This window comes from Oryctolagus cuniculus, chromosome 5 (assembly GCF_051225735.1).
Source record: "Oryctolagus cuniculus isolate XC-2025 breed Fujian yellow rabbit chromosome 5, ASM5122573v1, whole genome shotgun sequence".
NCBI lineage: Eukaryota > Metazoa > Chordata > Mammalia > Lagomorpha > Leporidae > Oryctolagus > Oryctolagus cuniculus.
In genome coordinates, this window is record NC_142871.1 from 92,831,685 (window position 1) to 92,853,707 (window position 22,023).

A 22,023-nucleotide genomic window follows, 5' to 3' on the forward strand; every position below is an offset into this window, starting at 1 on the left:
TTTCCTGTCAGGCCACAGCCGTCAGCTCCACGTAGATTGGCAAGCACTGGAAGTATAAAATGTGTAATACTGCTAGCTTAGTAAACGGATCATCAAAACTCCTAGCTGGCTTATCAATACTTAGTTTTCTAATGAAATGCTAAGTAGTCAGAAGGTCTTTGTCTAAAGATCAGTGGCATTTAATAATGATAGTAATGATACTTAAAGGAACAAATATTATAATTCACATTTTATAATTCACAAATAATGCCAATATCCTAAAGCAGTGCAAGTTTTTAAAAAATTGGCATGTCCTGGATACTGTTTCCAATCCAACTCTCTGTTGATGTGTTTGGGAAATCAGCAGAAGATGGCCCAAGACCTTGGGCCCTTGTCACCCACAAGGGAGACCTGGATGGAGTTCCTGGCTCCTGACTTCAGCCTGGTCTAGCCCCAGCTACTGTGGCAATTTGGAGAGTGAAGCAGCACAGGAAAGCTCTCTTTTTGTTTCTCCCCCTCTCCCCATCACTATGCATTTCAGAAAAGAAAACTTTTTTAAAAAAAGGCACATCTATAAAACGGAAGTGTGAAATGATTATGCTATTTATGAAGATTCTTTAAGGTGATGAGGAAGTTGTATAAGTATTAAGTGAAAAACAATGATTCAGAATTATGTATATGATTTAAATTTGTATGTTAATTGAGCAGTCTCAGCTCAGAAGGGGGTATTAACAAAAGCTGTATTTTTTTTAGCCAATCACTCCTTTCCACTATCCTTTGATAAATTGCAGATCCCCATTATTATAGCATTTTGGAAAGATCTCACAATACTCTGTGTACTTTAGTTTTTTAGTCCAGTTTTTAAAATTTCAGTCTGATTTCTCATTCAGTATCTTTTCTCTATGTGGTAGAAACTGGAGCCATGAGGATGACTGACTTTTCGGTGACGGCAGGGAAGTGGGGCAGCTGGCTCTGGTGGAGGGAGAGGGAAGGCATCATCTTAAATGAACGGCCAGGGTCGGGGGAGGAGGTGCCATTGGCCGTGCTCTGGTTCAGCATCTCCAGCTCTGCTGCCAGTGCCCCCAAGGTCAAGATGTTCTCCATGCAGGTCAACTGTGGCTCCCTTGGGCAGTGCTCAGTTTTGCTCAGGTCCCCTCTGTCACTGTGAGGAGGAGGAAGATTCCCCTCAGGTCTCCTGGCACCCTCCATCCAGCTAGCTTGCTCCCGGCGGAAGGTTCTGAGACCTAATTATAGCTCCTCAGAGAAAGACCAGTTTGGGGCAGAATCCACAATTCTCAGGCGGCAGGAAAACTCCCACCCAGCAGTCCTCTAACTAAAAGTAGGAAGAAGACGGGAGATACTTTTCAAGCTTATTAAGTTTTAGCCCACTATTGTAGTGCTGTTTGTATTATCTGAGGGAGAAAAAGGTTTTTAATTCATCCGAGTATATGGTTTCAATAAAAATCATGGGTAATGTCATAGTGGCATAGAGTTGGTGTTTACCTGACTTTTATTCCCAATAATTTGAGTGTTAAGAGTTGAATCAAGGCATAGGATGTTGCTACCATATTCTTCCTACTCTACCATCTGGTACAGGTGTCATGACTTCATTTTTTTTAATTTTTTTTTTTAATTTATTTGACAGATAGAGTTAGACAGTGAGAGAGAGACAGAGAGAAAAGTCTTCCTTCCGTTGGTTCACCCCCCAAATGGCGCTACCACTGGCGCTATGCCTATCCAAAGCCAGGAGCCAGGTGCTTCTTCCTGGTCTCCCATGCGGGTGCAGGGGTCCAAGCACTTGGGCCATCCTCCACTGCCTTCTTGGGCCACAGCAGAGAGCTGGACTGGAAGAGGAGCAACTGGGACTAGAACCCGGCGCCCATATGGGATGCCAGCACCGCAGGCGGAGGATTAACCAAGTGAGCCGCAGCGCTGGCCCATGACTTCATTTTCACTTGTTTCTCTTGTATTATTGATTACATAAATGTTTTAATCTCAGGAAATTTTACTTCACGGGAAGCTCAGTGTCCAAAATGGAAGGAAACTATGAAAATTCAGAGGATGAAAACATTTTAGGTGGAAATTAGTATGCCTTTCAGAGTGTGTGCAAAAAGCCTGCCTCTTGTTTTTCTTTTTTTAGAAACAGTGATTAGTAAGAGTTAGCATGGTGCTAATGACTACCACCAGGGTAAGGTTTTCTCTTCCTGAGTGCAGAAAGATGTGAAGCCAATGTTATTTGCTACTATGTTCACAGACCATTAAAACAACTTCAAGTACCACTGGTGTTCTGGAACCAACATTTTGGGCGTCTATTACTCTGTAAATATTTCACAGTTTTTGTCATGTTTTCCCTTGTTTTATATGCTTTACAAGGCCTAGTACTGTTACTTATGTTTATGTAGCAAAATGGGAATTTCAAATAATTCCTTTTATATTTTCCTTTGGATTCATATTTCTTAAATTATTTTCATATTGATTCAATTATCAAAACAAAATTTCCAGGTGCTGAGATCAAAGAGTTTGAATTTTTTCAGGCGTAAGAATGTGTGTGTGTGTGTGTGTGTGTGTGAAAACAAAAAGGGAGGGGAGGGAGAAGGGAAAGGAGGAAAGTGAATACGTTCATTACTCTATTAATTCAAGATTGCAGTCATCTTAACGGACTGAGGGAAAAAATCACCTGAGAAATAAAGCACGCATCATTTGAATGGATTAAAGTTCAAATCACTGCAAAGCAGCTTATTTTTCATCCATCACCATGGATACAAAAGGACAGCTGAAGTGAGGGCATCTGACATCACAAGCAAGCCCGGAACGGGCCCGGCAGCCGAGCCGCAGCCGCGCCACAAAGGACGCCGCGGAGGAAGGGGACGCGGCGGGACGAGGGCACTGTTCAGATGAGTCGCAGGTTCAGCAGCGAGGATTAAACACCAGGAGACACGCGGCCACCTGAGAAGCTGGGGACCATACCCGTAGTTTGCACCGACCTTTCAATAACCTTCTTAGCCAGAAATAGAACCGGACGGAGACTGAGAGGCAAAGTATGTCAGATCTTTCGCTCCGCATGCGGCAGTTTCGATAGTTTTCCCCAATTTCTCCTTGTTTTATGCTCAGGCTTTCATTTAAAATAATTCTAAAACACTGCTAATTTTAATCATTTAAAAACAATGTCCTAGGGTTTGGACGTATCTCGCTAACATAACATTAAAAAATCAATCCTCAAAGTAGCTGAATACTCTAAATTACAGCTTGAAAGAATCAAAAGAATACCAGTATGCAGAGGATGATAGCAAACAGTAAATGCGTACTAAGGAAAATGGCTACTTCCGGTGTTCAGTTCTAATTCGATTACAATTTCCACTTTTTTATTACCAGAATTTTATGTCCTGTCAAAACGCAGCCACCCTCAGGTTGCTGTGTGGAATGCAAAGACCCAGCGTCAGGAACACGGGACTGGGAGGCTTGCTGGTGGAGGTGTGAGGGGACAGCGCTGATGCACAGCGTTTACTGGTTGCTGTGGTGTGGAAATTTTCACCGCGGCTGACTTGGGCTCGCAGCGTGATGTCCCCTGGCTAGCGGCATCTCTGAGAATGTGGCAATCAGCCAGCCAGTGGCAGCTCCTGCGCCTCAGTGACTGGGCTCCGTTCCAGCCAGCACACCAGGCCGGGGGTGCGATTTCGAGCACTTCACTGAGCCTGTGTCCTCACCTGATGAAGGGATTAGACCTCGATTTAATCTTTGGTTGTTAAAATTGTACATTGATTTGCTCTAGCCGTTTGAGAGAAGAGTTTTGGGGGCCATTTATGAATGGGGGTTTTGTGGAATGTTGTTAGGGTTCTACCATCTCACATCTTCACATGTGCGTGGCAGTCCTGAACTGATGATCTTATTTTCCATCAGGTACTATCTGGAGAGAAGAGTTCACTCCTTTACTAAGGAAAAAATAACATCAGAAAGCGACTTGAATGATTGATCTTATGGGCCTCCTTACATTTATACAAACTCATGATTCTGGGACTGGTTTTGTGGTGTAGCCGCCTGCCACACCTGTATCCCATATCAGAATGGAGGTTGGAGTCCTGGCTGCTCTGCTTCTGATCCAGCTCCCTGTGAATGTTCCTAATGCTCCTGGGAAAGGAGTGGATGATGGCCCAAGAACTTGGGCCCCTGCCACCCACGGGGGAGACCCGGATGGAAGTCCAGGCCCCAGGCTTCTGCTCTGTTGTGGCCATTTGGGGAGTGAACCAGAGGATAGAAAAATCTCTCTCTCCCTGCCTCTGTCCACCATTCTGCCTTTGAAATAATAAATAAATAAATAAATCTTTAAAAACCCCACAACATTCATGATTCTATTAAGCTAAAAATGTGAATCCAACACCAATATACCTATGTCTGGGCAGTAACTGTACTTAAGATAGTGCTTTGTTTCTTTATTCATTTGTAAACCAAATACTCATTAAAAGAGGCAGCCATGCCTGAGCCAAATTTTATCCCCAGAATCAGGTCTGTTTATTTATTTATTTGAAGGCAGAGAGATAGAGATAGATAAAAATAGGTAGATATAGATAGCCTATCCCCTGGCTCACTACCCAAATGCCTGCAACAGCTGGGATTGGGCTAGACTGAAGCCAGGAGCCAAGAACTCAATCTGGGTCTCCCATACGGGTAGCAGGAAGCCCACTGGTTGAGTCATTATACAGACCTGCTTAAAAGGGTGAGGATCTTGACGATGATGTCTTCCAAGGGTTTTCAAATATGCCCAAAGGGCTCCTCAGAACCCTGTGGGAAGACACCACTGTGGGTGTAGGCTTAGCATGTTGCATCATTTTCCTCCTCACTGCCATGCCTGCACTAGCAGGGAAGCAAGCAGTTCCCGTGTTTTAAAGATTAGGATTTCAAAGATTTCATTTGAGAAAAGAGTTCTGCTGCAGGGGAAGAAAAAAAGTGAAGACAGCAGATTTATTCCATGGTCTTTGTTTAACAAACCCAGAAACCAAGCTTTAAAGAATGATGTCGGCCGGCACCCTGGCTCACTTGGTTAATCCTCCGCCTGTGGCGCCGGCACCCAGGTTCTAGTCCCGGTTGGGGCTCTGGGTTCTAGCCCTGGTTGCTCCTCTTCCAGTCCAACTCTCTGCTGTGGCTGGGGAAGGCAGTGGAGGATGGCTCAAGTGCTTGGGCCCTGCACCCGCATGGGAGACCAGGAGGAAGTACCCGGCTCCTGGCTTCCGATCGGTGCAGCGCCAGCCGTGGCGGCCATTTGGGGAGTGAACCAACGGAAGGAAGACCTTTCTCTCTGTCTCTCTCTCACTGTCTATAACTCTCTCTCACTGTTTAACTCTGCTTGGCAAAAAAAAAAAAAAAAAAAAAAAAATCCTACTCATTATTCTGCAACCGGTAAGAGCAGAGTCATGTCTGGAATTGAGGTCTCTAGGTTTCCAGAGCAGCACTACTTATTTTCCTTTTGGAAGCAGGTTACCTGGGAGCACTTCTTCCTATCATAAGCCTCTGGGCATGTAATCTAATTCTGCTCTGTCCAGTTGGGAAGCCACAACCCATGTGGCTATTAAAATTTGAAATGTGGTTGGTCTGTATTTAAATGTACTGTAACTTTAAAATATTTACCAGGTGTTGAAATCTTAGGGCAAAAAAAGAATGTAAGATACCTCATGGGTGACTTTATAATATTCATGGCAAGTTGAAATGATAATGCTTTGGAAACATGTTAGATAAAGTATACTGTAGAAACTAATTTCACATTTTAAAAACAATGTGACTATCATAAAACTTGAAATTAAATGTGGTTCACATTCTATCTTTTAGACAAATCTGATTTACGTTGGGGTCAGCTTCTCATCTGAACTTTCTATTTTTCAGGGCTGTTTAAGATCGCATGAGGCAACCTTTGTGAAAGAACTTTCTGGTCACCCGCTGTGTTGTTCCTTAGAAGGTGGTAATAGTTTGCAGGGTGTTTTCTTTTGCTGTTTTTCATACATACACATATACATTTTTGGTGAGGGAGGACGTAAAATAATAATAGTGTAGGCTACAAGCATAATAATGAAGACATTCATTCAGTCTTCTCATTTGTATTCTGTAAGCAAAAGACCTGTTGGACTAGAGCCAGCTGATGCAGGATGGCAACAAAGAATACCAGGAAGGAATTTCTTTCTCTCCAACTCTTACCCTCCAGCCCTCCCGAAGCGCTCCCATTTGGCAGAACTGAACAATGAGCCAACTAGCAAGGGAGGTAGGGAGCTGTAGTTTGCTGAGTCCTAGCTTCAGAACCTTATACCTGGCTATAGAAAGTCAGGCTAGGGTCTGGGAAACAATAAAAGAACTGGCGCAATTCCAGTCAACTCGGGTACTGATTTAAGTGATGGCACTCAGTGAGTCAGTGGCAACCCCCCCACCCCGCCCCGCCCCGAGGAAGCTGCTCAGTTCCAGAAGACAGTGGGATAGGCTGTTGCCTGACAGAGGGCTGATTCCATTATCTAGCCTAGCGGGGCTGCCAGTGAAGGTGTGCATGTTTGTAAGTATGAGACACCCTCTGGGAAGTCCTAGAAATTACTGATGGGGAAATCTTTTGGGGATGTAGGTGCTAATTTGGTTGATCTTATCTGCATTTACAGACCAAGGAACTTAAAATTATGTGTTCCCCATAAGTGATTTTTTTTAAAAAGGCCACCACACTGATCTATGAAATTCTTTAAATAAAATTATCATTGTTTTTGGGAACATCTATTAGTTTTGTCCAAGACAACTTCTTCTAGTAACAGCATCTCAGCTTCCCCTTGCAGAGTGACTGCTCTCAGCTGTTCTGGGAGAACATGAAAATTCCAGTAATTTAATCATATCATTTCTCTCTCCTCTGTCCAAGCAATCACTTGACTGCAGTAATGAGTTTATGTTCAGGTTATGTGCAATCCCTTAATATTGAGATATCTACTGGACTCATTGGAAAAGATGTTCCTTTCTCAATGTGGTTGTTATGTGCATAGAATGTATATTTTGTGCTTCAGTGGCCACATATGGAAGGGAAAGCCTGCCTTAAATAAACCAATGCATAGGAAAGTTCATCTAAGAGACAAAGAGAAGACATTTTAATCACATGGAGCACTTGGACTTAACCAAATTTGGAGTAAGCTGTACTTTTAGGTTTCTCTATCACATAAGCAAATGCATTGTCTTTTTGTTATGAAACCATTTTTTAAAAATGAGGTAAAGTTCACATTCAGAGAAAAGCACACAACTGAAATGTATACCTTGAAGGAAACTAACCATTACTTCAGTCAAGACACAGCATATTTACATGACTCCAAAAATCTCTTTCATTACTTTTGAATCAACTCCTACCTCTTCCCCATAGTAGAGAACAGTTCTGATTCTTACTAGTATTGATCAATTGTGTCAATTTTGGAACCACTTATTAATGGAACTATACAAAATGTATTCTTCTGTATCTGACTCCTTTTGCTCAATGCCATATATTAGAAATTCATCCATGTTGATTAGTAATTCATTCTAAACATGACAATTATTGTTGTAAGGATTTACTCTGTTTTTAAGATTTATTCTCATTTTGATGAGTATTTGGGTCGTTTTCTCTTCTGCCTGCTATGAGTAAAATGACTATAAACACTACCACGTTGCAGTGATGCAGTAGGTTATACTGCCAGTTGGGATGCTAGCTTCTCATACTGGAGTGGCAGCTGGAGTCCTGGTTACTCCGCTTTCATTCCAGCTTCCCACAAGGTACCTCAAAAAGCCCAGAAGATCCAAGTATTTGGTCCAAGTATTTGGACCTCTGCCACCCTTGTAGGAGACCAGAATAGAATTCCTGGCTCCTGGCTTCTGCCTGGCCTAGAACTGGCTGTTGGAGCCATTGTGAGTGGACCAGCGGATGGATAATCAATCTCTCTCTTTCTCACTCACTCTGCGTTTCTAATAAATTAATAAAACTTTTAAAATACATTGTTGATTATTTTGATATATATTTATATGTTTTTATTTCTCCTATATAAATACCTTGGAGTAAAATTACTAGGTTATATTAGAAATGTATATTTAACTTGATTAAAAACTGCCATCAGCATTTTTATCTGCAAGTCCTATGCATACCTCAAACATGGTCCACTAACTATATATTACTGTAATTAACATCACACTTGCACTTCTGTAGTCATTGTTTGGTGAAGGGTGCCAGATGTCTTAGAAATTTAAGGTAAACCAAGGCTTCCTCTTCTATCTCCCTCTCATGTACACCAGGCATCTTGTCTTGTAACACAGGTAGTGCATATCTACTCTATTTCTCTTCTCACTTCAACTGCTGTATAACACAGTGGTCATTTTCAGTTGTGTTTTACTTTGACCCATAAGTTAAAAACACTTATTACATGTATATAAAAGTAGCTGAAACAAAAGTTTCATAAAATGATATTGAACCTTACTATACACAATATACTGATATTTTCTGTTCTTCTGTATACATTTTAAAAAATGTGGTCATGAACCATAAATTGATTTCCTAATTTCCGGATTCATTAGGAAGTTCCAACCTCTGTCTGAAAAGCCAGCTGGCTGAAATGGATGTTTAGCCTAGCAGTTAAGATGACTCCATTTCCTATTGGTGTGCCAGGGATCCACCTGCAGTTCACATTGGTGACTCCAGCTTCCCAGCAATGCAGACCCTTGGGAGCCAGCAGTGATGGCTCTAGAATTAGGTCCTTAAACCTACGGGGGGTGGGGGTGGGGGTCAGTGCTGTGGCACAGTGAGTTAACGCCCTGGCCTGAAGCGCTGGCATCCCATATGGGCGCCAGTTTGAGACCCGACTGCTTCACTTCCTGTCCAGCTCTCTGCTATGGCCCAGGAAAGCAGTAGAAGATGGCTCAAGTCCTTGGGCCCCTGCACCCACATGGGAGACTGGGAAGAAGCTCCTGGCTTCGAATCAGCAAAGCTCCGGCCGTTGTGGCCATCTGGGGAGTGAACCATCGGATGGAAGATCTCTTTCTCTCTCTCTGCCTCTCCTCTCTCTGTAACTCTTTCAAATAAATAAATAAATCTTAAAAAAAAAAAAAAAACCAAAAAAAAAAACCTACAGGGGAGACCTGGATTGAATTCCTAGTTCCCAGCTTTGGCCCATAGTGGCTAACAGATTGGTATTCTATCTGTTTTAGGAAAGAAAAAAAAAAAAAAAAAAAAAAAAAGCAGGCAGACAAGGGTTTCCCAATTGTAAATGCACAAAGCATTTAGCTTCTTTCATCCTAGGTTTCACTTGTCACAAAGACTGTATCATAGTTATAGTAAGAATTAAAATGCATATGTAAGACTTTAAACGCAAGGCCAGGAAGGCCAAGAATGGAAGGTGCTCAATTAATATTAGTTGACCCTGACCTTACTCATTTCTTATCTATATTGTCAGTCCCTCTCCTACATTTTAAAGGCCTTAACTGACCTTTCTGCTTCTAGTCTCATCTTGCCGATGGCACTGAGATAATGGTTTCTAAAATGAAGATCCAATAATTAGTTGCTACCTATAGCTTTTGGGATTAAATATAAATTTCACACAAAGGCATTTAAACATATAGCCTTGGCCTTCTCTTCAGCCATATATATGGTAACTTGTTCCAGTATCTCCTCTCTTCATACCCCATTTGGTCTTCCCCCATCATGTCTTACTAAATGCTTTGCTCTACCCCTTGAGTGCCTGGGTATATACTAATTTATTTACTTCTACCTTATATATCTTGCCATTTATGTTCTGATAAGCTCTCATGTAATTAATATAGACTAATTGAAGAATTATTTTGGGGGGAAGCATACATGAGGCAGGAGGCTGAGTTAAGTGTCCCTTCCCTAAGTCCTTTAGTACCTTAGTATACCTTTATAATCACTGTATTACACACAGTAGCTGTATCTGCAGTCAGAGTTTAATTTATCTTTCTTGTTCATCAGACAATGGTGAGCTGGAGGACCAGGCTTCATTTTTTAATCCCTGAATTCCCCCAGGGGTACCTAATAAGTACTCAATATACATTTAATGAATGAACAAGCATTTCTAAGTTAGAAATGTTCCTCTGCAATTCTGCTAAGCAATTTTCCTGTCTACCACAGAAATAGCTATTTTAGTATAACACCAATGTGACAACAAATTATTTCTTTAGCTAGCATATTTATTGTTAATTAAAAATATAGACAAGATTTTTTAACAGAATATCCTACTGGTTACTTTCAGTCACAAACATACGGTTGCTTACTAAGAATATCATTTAGACAGTCTCCCTTTCAAAGCGAATGATGTGATTACTAATGGAACTGGTATGGTTCCCCTTAATGCTAGTCATACTACCTTGGAGATAGAATTTGATCTGCAGGCAGATTTACTTAAAGATGTAGTTGTAGAATAAAATCTGAGAACATATTTAAAAGTAGGTTAAAGTACTTTGAGTTCTTTTCATGAAAAACAAACACAGAAGTCTCTCAAATTAAAATCTCTGACATTCAGATTTTAATAAGGATGATAAATTACTACTAAACATCTGAATGGTTGTATTTGTTTCCCAACAAAATAACATGCAAATTTCATCAAACATTCAAAACCTGCATCCTTTAAACACAGCAATAATCAAAGCACGTTACTTTTCTAAGGCAGATAACAATCAGATTAGGCTAATTTTTTTTAAAAAAAGGCAGCCCATTTTCTAGGTCTCCAATTAAACTGCTCTTTAAACCCGAACTAAATTTTCCTAAGGCATTCAATTTTTTGACAGCTGACATGTTAGCTACTGTTTAAAAGATGATTATTATGTGTAATCAACTTATTGTTTACCAAGTATCTATTAATAAAATTTTTAAGCATTATAGTTGTCAAGAAGTTAGATTAAGTTTTTTTTTAACTTTTGTTATTATATATTTAGGTAAAATATATAAATTGTGACAGTGCTTTCCTTTTTTTTTTTTCTTAGAATGGCACTAAATGGACAACTGAACTCTGGCTAAGGAAATTCTATCTGCGTGCTTTCCAAGATACTATTTATAGCATGCCCCCCCTTTTCAGCTCAGTCATTGTAATTTCTGGATTGTCTACAGTTGTAAAATCCAATTATTACTCTATTAATTTTATTAAAAATCTAACATCATTCAGGTTCTCCACCAGTTTCCCCATAAGGAAAATAGGAATAATCCTGTTAGTCAATGTTTTCTGGAAGATTTTCATTAGTGTTATCTGTATCATTGCCACACAGCATTAGGCAGGGCAATCAAAGTGCTGCCGAACATGAACATTCAGTCAGCAAGACAGTAAATCTGAAGCTATTGTAATATTAATGGAAGCCCAGGGATATTAAAAATAAAACGCCAAAGTGCTTAATGAGCACCAGTAGACTTTATTTCATAAACCTAAGTTCTAAAAGCAGTAAGAAGTCTGATTCCTATTAAATGTCATTTCAAGTGGCAGGAATATAACAATGTGGTTTTACTTACTATCTTGCTCATTTTTTTCTGAAAAGCAGAATCCTATGTAATACATAGTGAAATGAAGTGGCAAATGGTATAAATCTTAGAGAATTCTACTCAAATTAATAAAAAGTAATTTACATCAAAATATGAAAACTTCTGAAACTGTTCTCATACTTTAGGCCAATCTTTTTAAAAGTAATCTTTTTAAAAGTCAATTCAATAAACTAGCTTTTTACTTCTATAAGTTTATAAGTTCTTTAGGTCTTTTTTTTAAGGTCAAATAATGCACTATTATTTTTGAATATATGTGAATAAAATTGTATCTTTAAGCAATCTTAAACATGTTGCGCACTATTTTTTTTTTTCACACTGTGGATCTTTTAAATATTTTCCTGCTTAATAGTAGCTTTTGTAGGTGAACCACGCTAAAGGTATTAAATTTGCAATTGTGAAATTTATAATTTAGCAGCTCTAGGCTTGTGTCCTAGTGTTTCCATTTAGTATCTTATGGTAGATTCTTCCACATCTCTGAATTCGTTTTCTTAAGTATAAACAATGACTAACACCACCTGTCTAGAATCGTGAATGACGATTGAATTTGATAACCCTGCCTGGCACATTCTGAGCACCGAATCAGCATTAGCGTCATTCTTAGCTGTCCGCGTGCCAGCAATCCCTATTTGAATCCGGTGGAGGCCTTTGCTTGTCCATCTAAATACAGCCTGTTTCTTGCCTCTTCCCACCAACATCTTCCAAAAGGCAACCCACAGATACGTTTATTAAACTTCATATTGAGTCTAATAGAGTCAATAATAGCCAGTGAGCTATTTTAACCGAGTATTCGGAGAAACAGATGAACAAATCCCACATAGCATTTTCACAAACAGGTAACTGTCATTTCCTACAGGTCTGCGCACGCAGAAAATTATATTTACTTATAAAATTGTTTAGGCGGGTGAGCCTGTAACGCGAGTAAAATGTATTGACAGGATACAATGAAGGCGCTGAAATAGAAGTGGAGAAACGAGGTCGAGCGAGAAACAGGAACGACCGTATTTATTTCATGGTCGGAAGATGGATCAGCACGCATTCGCCTTCCACAATTAGCTTCTCTGCGGAATGCTTGAAAAACAAGCAAGAAATTAACAAGGGAGAGAACAGGAGAGGACGATGCTAAACCATCTTGAAAACCAGAAGGCTTAGAGAGGATTTTTTTAGAACCTCTGCCTCTTCCAATTAATACTGTTTAATGCACCGTCAGTGTTTAAAGGGGAAGAACGTCCCACGGCATGCCGCCCTTAGCAGGATTGGGATATGCACTTTAGAACGCTTACTATCAATAACAAAGAAACACCTAAAAATCACTTTCAAGCCAAACTCACGGCGCGTTCGTGATTCACGAAGGCCAGGACCTCGAGGCAGGAGCATTAGTGCACCAAAAAACACATCCTCCTGAAAATCAGTTTCGCCGAGGAGGACGAGCCACTGGTTTACGATTTCTTTATGATTTACAACCGACATCTCCAAAAAGGAGTCGAGACAATTTTCAGTGTTTTTAATTACGGAGTTCCCAACTTCACGGACTCGGTCTCCCCGCATCCTTTCCCCATTCTACAGGGTCCGGGCCTCTCGGCCGTGGCGCGCCGCCCCGCACAGCCCACGGCCCCGCACAGCCCACGGCACCACGCAGCGCTCGCTCTGCGCTCCGCGCGGCTTCGCCGGGAAAGACTGCCCTGCTCGCAGGGGCCACCACAACCAGAGCGGTCGACCAACGGCCGCCGTCGCCCGCATTCGTTGTCCCGCCTTCCAGTTCCACTCCAGCCAACAGCAAGGGCCATCGGGATACAGAAGCCAATGGGAACTCGAGGAGGGGCATCATAGGCCGCGGTAGCCTCGCAGTGCAGTCTGGGCCTCCGCCTCCGTTACCCTGGAGTCGAGGTCGCCGCGCCTCGGCCACCCGGGAGCCGCTGTCCCCGCCCCTGTCCCAGCCCTGTGTTCAAACTTCCCGCACCCCGGCAACCTCGGCACCCGCCCCGCAAGCCTCCGCAGGAGCCAGGCACCCGCTGTGTGGCGGCCGGACGCCGAGGCCCCGGCGGGGAGTTCGGTCCGGGGAGGGAAGGCAAGGAGGCGGGACGCCGCTTTGGCGATCTGGGGGCGCCGGGGCGGGTTGGGGGTGGTTTTCGGGGTGGGCGTGGAGACTGCGGGGTCGCGAGAGAAGATTGGGGCGGAAGCGTTGAGGGGAGCTGGTGGTGGGGCCTTCGTGGTTTGCGGCGTGCGGGGAGTTGAAGCTGAGAGTGTGAGAAGGATTAAGGATGGGGAGGATTTGGGGGCGGGGCGAGGGGAGAAAGAAAAGTCCTGGAAATTAAGTGCGGAGCTCGGCAGCCGGGAAAGGGGATGGGAGGAGGGCAGGTTGACTGGCAGGTGGGGGACTGGGAAGTTGAGGGGAGTTGGCAAAGGGTTGTCTGTTGGGAACCAGGAAGAGAAGGAAGGGAGCACAGTGCGCCCGGATCGAAAAGGGTTAAGAATAATTTAGAACCAAAATTAATCCTGGAGGTCTGTGAAGACTCGGGGCCAAGGTGGGCAGAAGGTGTGGGTAGCTCTGAGACAAAAGGTTTATGATCAGACTGCGGTTGTGATTAGAGTGGAAAGGCACTTTCGTCCAGACGGACATGCAGGCTTCAGGGCCTCAGGGATGGGATGAGGGGAAGTCAAGGTAGCAAAAAATGTGCTGTCTTGCCGGGAGTGAATTGCAGCAGGTACTCGGATCCTGGAGGTTTTCCTTTTGGCCCACCAGGGCGTAGTGTGTAACCGTGGGGAAGAGCACTGTCCCGGTTCACCTGGATTTAAGCCCCTCTCCTGCTACCTTTGTTGCTTTGGACATATTACTAACACCCAGCGTTAACAATAGCATCATTTAAAAGAATGGGAATAGGTGTAGATTGGCTGTGAGAATTTTAACAAGATATTTGAGCCTTTAGGTAAATGAAAACAATTGAATGGTTTTTGTTAAAGTGCACTTGTGTGTAGATTTCATTCGTTGAAGGGTGCATTGGTGATGATCTTAATCTTTTCTATCATGAATCCCCAGTCTCCCAAAGTCTGAAGGAGGTTTTACCTTCTTTCCCTAGGAAAGTAGACTTGAATATCTTGTAGGGATCAAAAGTCATCATTTAAGAGACTTTTTCAGTGGGTCATTGGAGGGACTATATGCATTATGGAAAAAGGTCCACCATTAAGGTGCCAGTTTATTATCTCTGTTCTCTCTCTTTCCTTTCCATGGTTGTTGTTTTATTCCTATTTTTTGGCTGTAGTTCTGTAGTTGAATTTTATATTACTATTTTAAATCTTTCACTTTGTGACTTTTAATATGTTGACTAGTATGTTTATCCAAACATGTATTAGGAAGTAGTAGTTTGGTTTGATTCACCAAATTGACAAAGTGTCATTTCAAATCAAAAATAATTGATGACTTAGGAAAACAGACTTTTGTCAAAGTTGCATTACTCTGTGAAAAATGTTTAATTGTATTAAGACACAGTAGAAGCCATTACAATAAAGATACCACCTTTTCTCCTGGTTCTTATCTTGCTAGCCCCTCCAGCTCCTTTGTGGGATCCTCTTCCTCTGCCCACCGTTTAATTATTGCTACTCCTTAGAATTTAGTGGTCTGTCCTTTCACTCCATGTTCTTTGTTGGCTGAGTTCATCTTCTCCTTTGGCTTCCACTATCTGTATTTTATTAACACAGTCCCAATTTTTAATCTCTGTTCTTGAAGATTATGTAGCTATTTATTTTTTTGGTAATTTCACATAGATTTCTCATATATATGCCAAACTCAGTATGTCTGACATTAAACACATCACCTTTCCCTGACAAACCTGCCCTACTTGAATGGTACTATGCCACCCAATTGTGCAAGCTCCCAAATTTCAAGTTCAATAGATTTTTCTGTCTTCTAACACTATACATTTAACTTGTCATCAAGTCTAGTTTATCCTACTTGATGAAGATTTCTGGAATGAGTTCTGTGCTCTGTAACTAAACTACCTTAGTTCATGCCGTTATCATCTGTCGGAGGCTTCAAGACCAACTCTTGTTCTTTCTCTAGCTTTATTGCCCTCCAGTTCTTGGGTTGGGGTTGGATCTCCGCAAATGTCAGATCTGATCCTTTTAATTCTACTGATGATCTTTGTTTCCAGCCAGCTTTTTTTTTTTTTTCAGGTGTTTAGTAGCCACTGTGTGGACAACCCAGCCATAAACGGATTGCATTTTGATTATATATCAGGCTTACATGTTTACCTTATGCCTTTCATTTTCATTTTTTTCCACATGCTATTGTAGCTTGTTCAACTGCATTCTTTTTTTATTTTTTTCAGATTTATTTTTATTTATTTGAAAGAGTGACAGAGAGAGGTAGAGACAGAGAGAGAGGTCTTCCATCAGCTGGTTCACTCCCCAAATGCCTGCAACGGCCAGAGCTGCGCTGATCTGAAGCCAGGAGCCAGGAGCCTCCTCCGGGTCTCCCATGGGGGTACAGGGCCCAAGCACTTGAGCCATCTTCTACTGCTTTCCCAGGCCACAGCAGAGAGCTGGATTGGAAGAGGAGCAGCCAGGACTTGAACCGGCGCCCATATGGGATGCCAGTGCTGCAGGATGGTGCTTTAACCTGCTGTGCTGTAGCACCAGCCCCGGCTTCTGGTTTCTTAATGTAGGAGATCACTTGTGCCTTAACTTATTTTTATATCTCCAGCAACATCTATAGCTCAGAAATTGACATTAGTAGGTGTTCAGTAATTGAATGAATGAGTGAATGTGATGTCTTCCCCTGACTGACTGAACCTTGGGCTGATACACTGTGATTAAAATGCTTTCATTTAATCTATTGTTTCAAAATGTCAAAGAAAAAACTGATTATGCCATAATTTTTAAATCTAGCATTTATTATAATCTGACTGAGCATACTGAAAATTAAACTTAAAATCCAAACGTAGTTTTAAATGTTTTTAAAGTTTTATTTTTAACCACAGGGTTTTTTTTAAAATTATTTATTTGAAAAGCACAGTGACGAGAAGAGAGGGAGAGGGAGAGAGAAAGAGAGTGCTTTCATATGCTTGTTGTCTCCCCAAATGGCTGCAACAGTTAGGGCTAGGCTAGGCTGAAGCCGAGATCCCAAAACTCCATCTGGGTCTCCCTCATCGGTAGCAGGGTCTCAAGTACCTGGGCCATCATCTGCTGCCTTCCTAGGCACATTAGCAGGAAGCAGGCTTGGAAGTAGAGTAGCTGGGACTCCAAAAGACACTCTGATATGGGATATAGGGTTCCCAAGGGGAAGCTTAACCTGCTGTACTACAAGGCAGCTCCCACAGTTTGACTTCTAAGTAAGAGTAGGTATTAGGCAAATAAATACATGAGATAAAAATTTTTAGAAATATACAGGAACATGTAAATAGGAGTGGGAAAACTTGGTTTTTGTTTCTTAAGCATTTCTCCTTTGTAGGAAAGAAGCAGTTGTAATTTTTTTTAAAGATTTATTTTTTTTTTATTATTTTTATTTTTTGACAGGCAGAGTGGACAGTGAGAGAGAGAGACAGAGAGAAAGGTCTTCCTTTGCCATTGGTTCACCCTCCAATGGCCAATCCGAAGGCAGGAGCCAGGTACCTATCCTGGTCTCCCATGGGGTGCAGGGCCCAAGTACCTGGGCCATCCTCCGCTGCACTCCCTGGCCACAGCAGAGAGCTGGCCTGGAAGAAGGGCAACCGGGACAGAATCTGGCGCCCCGACCAGGACTAGAACCCGGTGTGCCGGTGCCGCAAGGCAGAGGATTAGCCTAGTGAGCCGCGGCGCCGGCCTAAAGATTTATTTATTTGAAAGGCAGTGTTACAGAGAGGCAGAGGCAGAGGGAGAGGTCTTCCATCCACTGGTTCATTTGCCAAATGACTGCAGTGGCTGGAACTGGGCTGACCCAAAGCCAGGAACCAGGAGCTTCTTCTGGGTCTCCCATACGGGTGCAGGGGCCCAAGAACTTAGGCCATCTTCTACTGCTTTCCCAGGCCATAGCAGAGAGCTGGATCAGAAGTGGAACAGCCAGGACTTGAACTGGCACCCTTAATGGGATGCTGGCAGTGAAGGTGGTGGCTTTACCCACTGTGCCACAGTGTTGGCCTCACAGTTGAAGTTTTAATGTAGCAGTGTAGTTGTTTATTTTTTTTATCATATCTTTAGGCATTTTCTTTTCTGAAGAGAGCTCCTTATTTATATCTGTCTCAGTTTATTTTCATTTCGCTTGCCTTATCTACTGTATGACCTCTCTTACTGGGAGTACCGGTAGCCAGGCAGCAATGTTGTATACAAAAAAGCTGGGCACAAGGATGTGTCAGGAGGTTGACAGGTCTGATTTTATGCAATTTTCCCTTAGAACCAAGAGCCTTCTTTAGAGTCACATCTTAGATGATCATTATGATTTTATATACAGTGGCCTCTACAGCTTATATTTACTTTCTGACTCATCTGTACCTGGATATAAAGGACATATTCTAGCATAGAAAGGTCTTGTGGTAATCTTTGTTTCTGATCTATTATGTGTAACCCGTGTTGTTTGACACTTTATTTTAGGGATTTATTTTTGGATGAAAAATGACAGTTATTATACTTGATAGTTTTCTAGCATTGCCATAGTAGCATTCTTGGCCATTTTAAGAAAATAAGTCTTTCTTAGCAGTTGAAATTGGCCAAGACTTATAATTTTCTTTTATCTTGTTCTCTTAAAAAATTCTGTTATTTATAAAAGGGAGACAGAGAAAGAGAAAGAGACTGATAGCGATCTCCCATCTGCTGATTCACTCCCTAAATACTGGGAATAGCTGGAGCTATGCCAGGCCAAAGCCAGTCACTGGAAACTCAATTCCAGCCTCCCACATAGATGCCGAGGAGTTTATTCCTTGAGTCACTGCTACTGCTTCCTAGGATTTACATTTGCAGGAGGCAGAATTGGGAGCAGAATCTGGACTTGAACTCAGGCACTCTGGTATGGGATGTGGGAGTCCCAAGTGTCTGTCTTATCTGCTGTTCGAGTTGCCTACCCCTTTTATTTTTTTGATTACCATTGAGAGAGTTCTAACAGAATAACCACCCCTCCTCCCCCAACACACAGATGAGAAGAAATATATACAATTGTTAATGTGTTCATTATTGGTCACAGCAAATTAATTTAAATCAGTTGAATTATATACATGGAATATAAATTACAATTACCTAAATGTTAATTTAGGTAACTATTTTAAGAGAAAGAATAATTTATTAGTATTATGATTAGACTTACATTAGTTTTTTTTATTAGTCAAATGGAAATCATTGGTGTAACATCAGGTAAAATTTATTTTGTCTGAAGTTCTAGTAGGTCATCTCATGTATTTATTATTAGCCCAGAAAAAATACTCCAATTTTATGATGGCAGTGGCTCTAAATGAAACTTTTTGATTTGTTAATTTTTCCCTCTTGGAATTTTAGAGATTTAAGCTTGTCATATTTTGAAAAGAGGGAAGGTTTAACATTTTCTTTAAAGCAAAGAGGCAAATTTTCTAGGAATAATCACACATTCCATGAGTAATTAATGAATGATGTGTGGTTACCATGTTGAAGTAGGTAGACAAGATTTCTGTTCTCATGGGTCTTACACTTAGAAAGGGATAAGATGATAAATGTAAGATTATTCCCAGTAAGATCTGTGAAGATAGGGTAAGAGCGGATAGTGATTGGGCTCACTTAAAGCACTGTCGAGGCAGCCATCTTTGAGAAGATGATGTGTATATTGAGAGCAGGAAGAAGAGATGGAGCCGCCTATGTGAAGTTCTAGGTAACGGGAGCAGCAAAGGCAAAGGCTGTGAATTGGCAACAGCTCATGGAGACACAGGGAAGCCTAGTTTGCCTAAGGAAGCAGATGAGAAGAGTGGTATGGAGAATTGGATGAGGAAGTATAAAGAAGGGTTAGCTCTTGTACACTTTTGCAGGCTTTAAGGAATTTGATGACCACTTAAAGTGTGTTAAGCAAAGGGAGCAGTGCTGTCTGATCTCTGTTTCAAGTTGTCTTTTTTGATGGCTGTGTGAAGGAAGCAAGAATGAAGGCAGAGTGACCACTAGGAGCCTGTGATAAGAAGTCCAGGTGAAAAGAGATGATGGCTTGGACTAGGACAGTAGTCATGGGAATGGTAGGAAATGGTCAGATCTGGACTATATTTGAGAAATTAAGCCAGTCAGGTTTTGTAGATGATTTGGATGTGGGATGTGAAGGAAGAAGAAATCCAGGATTATCTTTGGGTTTGTGACATGGAAAATTTAGTAGATGGAGGCACATTTAATGAGATTGGAAAGACTGTAAACAATCTGGATGGACAAGGAACAGATAATTTTGGTTTTGGACATAAAAATTTGAAATGATTATTAGGTATCCAAATGGACTCGCAAATAGGGAGGTAGATATATGGATCTGGAGGGCAGCATAAGATACTTACATATCAGATCACCTAAGGAGAAAGTGCAGCTTAAAAAGGGGCCAGCTTGGGATGCCTTCTGTATTCTAACATCCAGGGCCCCGGAAGAGCAAGTAGGTTTACCAAAGGGGACTGAGACTGGACAGCCAGGAAGGTATAGTAAGAATACCAGAAAAGTAGATGGCTATGGCAACTAAGTAAGAATGTTTAGGTCATGTTGAGCACTGCTTTGAGGTCAAATAGGAATAGGATAGGAAATTGACTGCTGGATTTAGGAAGATATGTGTCAGTCATAATCTTGAAAAAAGCTGTTTCAGTGGAGTTGTCTGAATGAACAGGTGAACAGTGTGAGTTCACAAGAAAGTGCATGGAAAAAAAAGTGGAGGTAACATTGAAGGTTATTAGGTTAGATGGTTATTCAGTTTCTTTTAATTGGAAAATCAGTATAGAGAAATTGGGTTATAGGAGCAGTAGGACATGGAGTTGAGCATCAGCTTCATGAGAGCCTCTTTATTGAAGGGAATGATCTTGTTGAGGGGGCACAGTTGCAGGAGCACCATCTCTGACATCGACATGAGAGGGTATGGGAAAAAAAAAAAAACCAGGTGAAAGGTTTTGCTTTCAGAAGGACCAGAAATGTAGGGGCAGGTGATGACTTAAAGAACATCTGTTTATTATTGATATATTTGATAGGTCACTCAACTAAGAGAAAACATAGAGTCTATTTGAAGTTTTACCAAGTTTTGTGATCTTAGATAAGTTATTTGTGACTTTGAGTAAATCATTCTGTTTTTCCAGGCCTGTTTCCTTAATCTTTGCAAAGAAAAGAGTGATTCTCTGGGTCCCTTCCAGTGCCAAATTGTTACAAAATTTTCTTAAACTATATACTTAAGTATATTTCCTTATACTAGAGGAAAAATTAGTAATTATTGATGTAATAGTTGTTTTATCTCATCTTTATTTTTTCCTCTTCTTTTTTTCCTCTAATTTTTAATTTTTATTCTTCAAGTTATCTTTTATTTGCTTGTTGCAGCTCTTTTTCTGACAATACAGATAGCCAAGTGATGGTGTTACTACAAGGAATAAAAACTAATTTGTAATATTTTAAAGATTTTTAAAAATTAATTTTTAAAGTTTTAAAAAAATCTTATTTAAAAGTCAGAGTTACAGAGAGGAGGAAGACAGACAGAGAGGGAAATCATCCTTCCACTGGTTCCCTCCCTGGATGATCACAGTGGTCAGGACTGGGCCAGACTAAAGCCAAGAACCAGGAGCTTCATATGGGTCTCCCATGTGGGTGACAGGGGCCCAAAAGGTTGGGCCATCTTCTGCATTTTCCAGGCATTAGCAGGAAGCTGGATTTTTGGAAGTGAAACAGCTGGGACACGAACTGGCATCCCATTTGTTGCAGGCAGCGGCTTTATCTGCTGTGCCAGAATGCCAAACCCTAGGGCTAATTTTTTAAAAGTGAATTTTCTCTTGGGACCGATGCTGTGGCAAGGTGGGTAAAGCCGCCACCTGCAGTGCCAGAATCCCATATGGGTGCCAGTTCAAGTCTTGGCTTCTCCACTTCCAATCTAGCTCTCTGCTATGGCCTGGGAAAGCAGTAGGAGATGGCCCAAGCTCTTGGGTCCCTGAACTCCCATGGGAGACCTAGAAAAAGCTCCTGGCTCCTGGCTTTGGATTGGCCCAGCTCCAGCCATTGTGGCCATTTGGGGAGTGAACCCGTGCATGGAAGACCCCTCTCTGCCTCTGCCTCTCTGTAACTCTGACTTTCAAATAAATAAATAAATCAAAAAAGAATGAATTTTCTCATGTGTCTAAATTTCCATTCTCTTTTCTATATTAGCTATTTGGGGTGCTGTATTTTCTAAGAAATACTTGTCTTATTAGATACTGTGAACAATTTTAGCATAGTTTGATACAGTGCACGTACATTAAACATTAGAAGTAATCTACCTTATTTCAAAATAGAACCTAAATAATAAGTTTGGCAAAAATAAGAAAATATTCTCAGGAGTTCTTGGGGCTATGCTTGAGTTTGTTATCACTATTAAGAGGGTATTTTCATGTATTAGTGAGAGGGTTCTTCTGAAAGTTCATGCA

The 22,023-nt window shown here is 41.4% G+C and overlaps 1 protein-coding gene and 1 long non-coding RNA gene across 10 annotated transcripts in view; both read left to right on the top strand.

Moving 5' to 3' along the window:
• The first annotated feature begins 2,620 nt into the window (after nucleotides 1-2,620).
• LOC149126582 (uncharacterized) lies at nucleotides 2,621-13,188 on the top strand. Its single transcript, XR_016233917.1, has 3 exons — nucleotides 2,621-3,017; nucleotides 3,877-5,923; nucleotides 10,939-13,188. It is a non-coding gene; the product is annotated as an uncharacterized LOC149126582 (long non-coding RNA).
• A 118-nt stretch (nucleotides 13,189-13,306) lies between these two features.
• The window catches only part of LCA5 (lebercilin LCA5), a 97,352-nt gene continuing 88,635 nt past the window's right edge, over nucleotides 13,307-22,023 (top strand). For all 9 annotated transcript variants that reach the window (XR_016233920.1, XR_016233919.1, XM_089332988.1 and 6 more), the window contains exon 1: nucleotides 13,307-13,550. The gene's annotated coding sequence lies outside the window, so the exon portion shown is untranslated. The remainder of the gene's footprint in view (nucleotides 13,551-22,023) is intronic.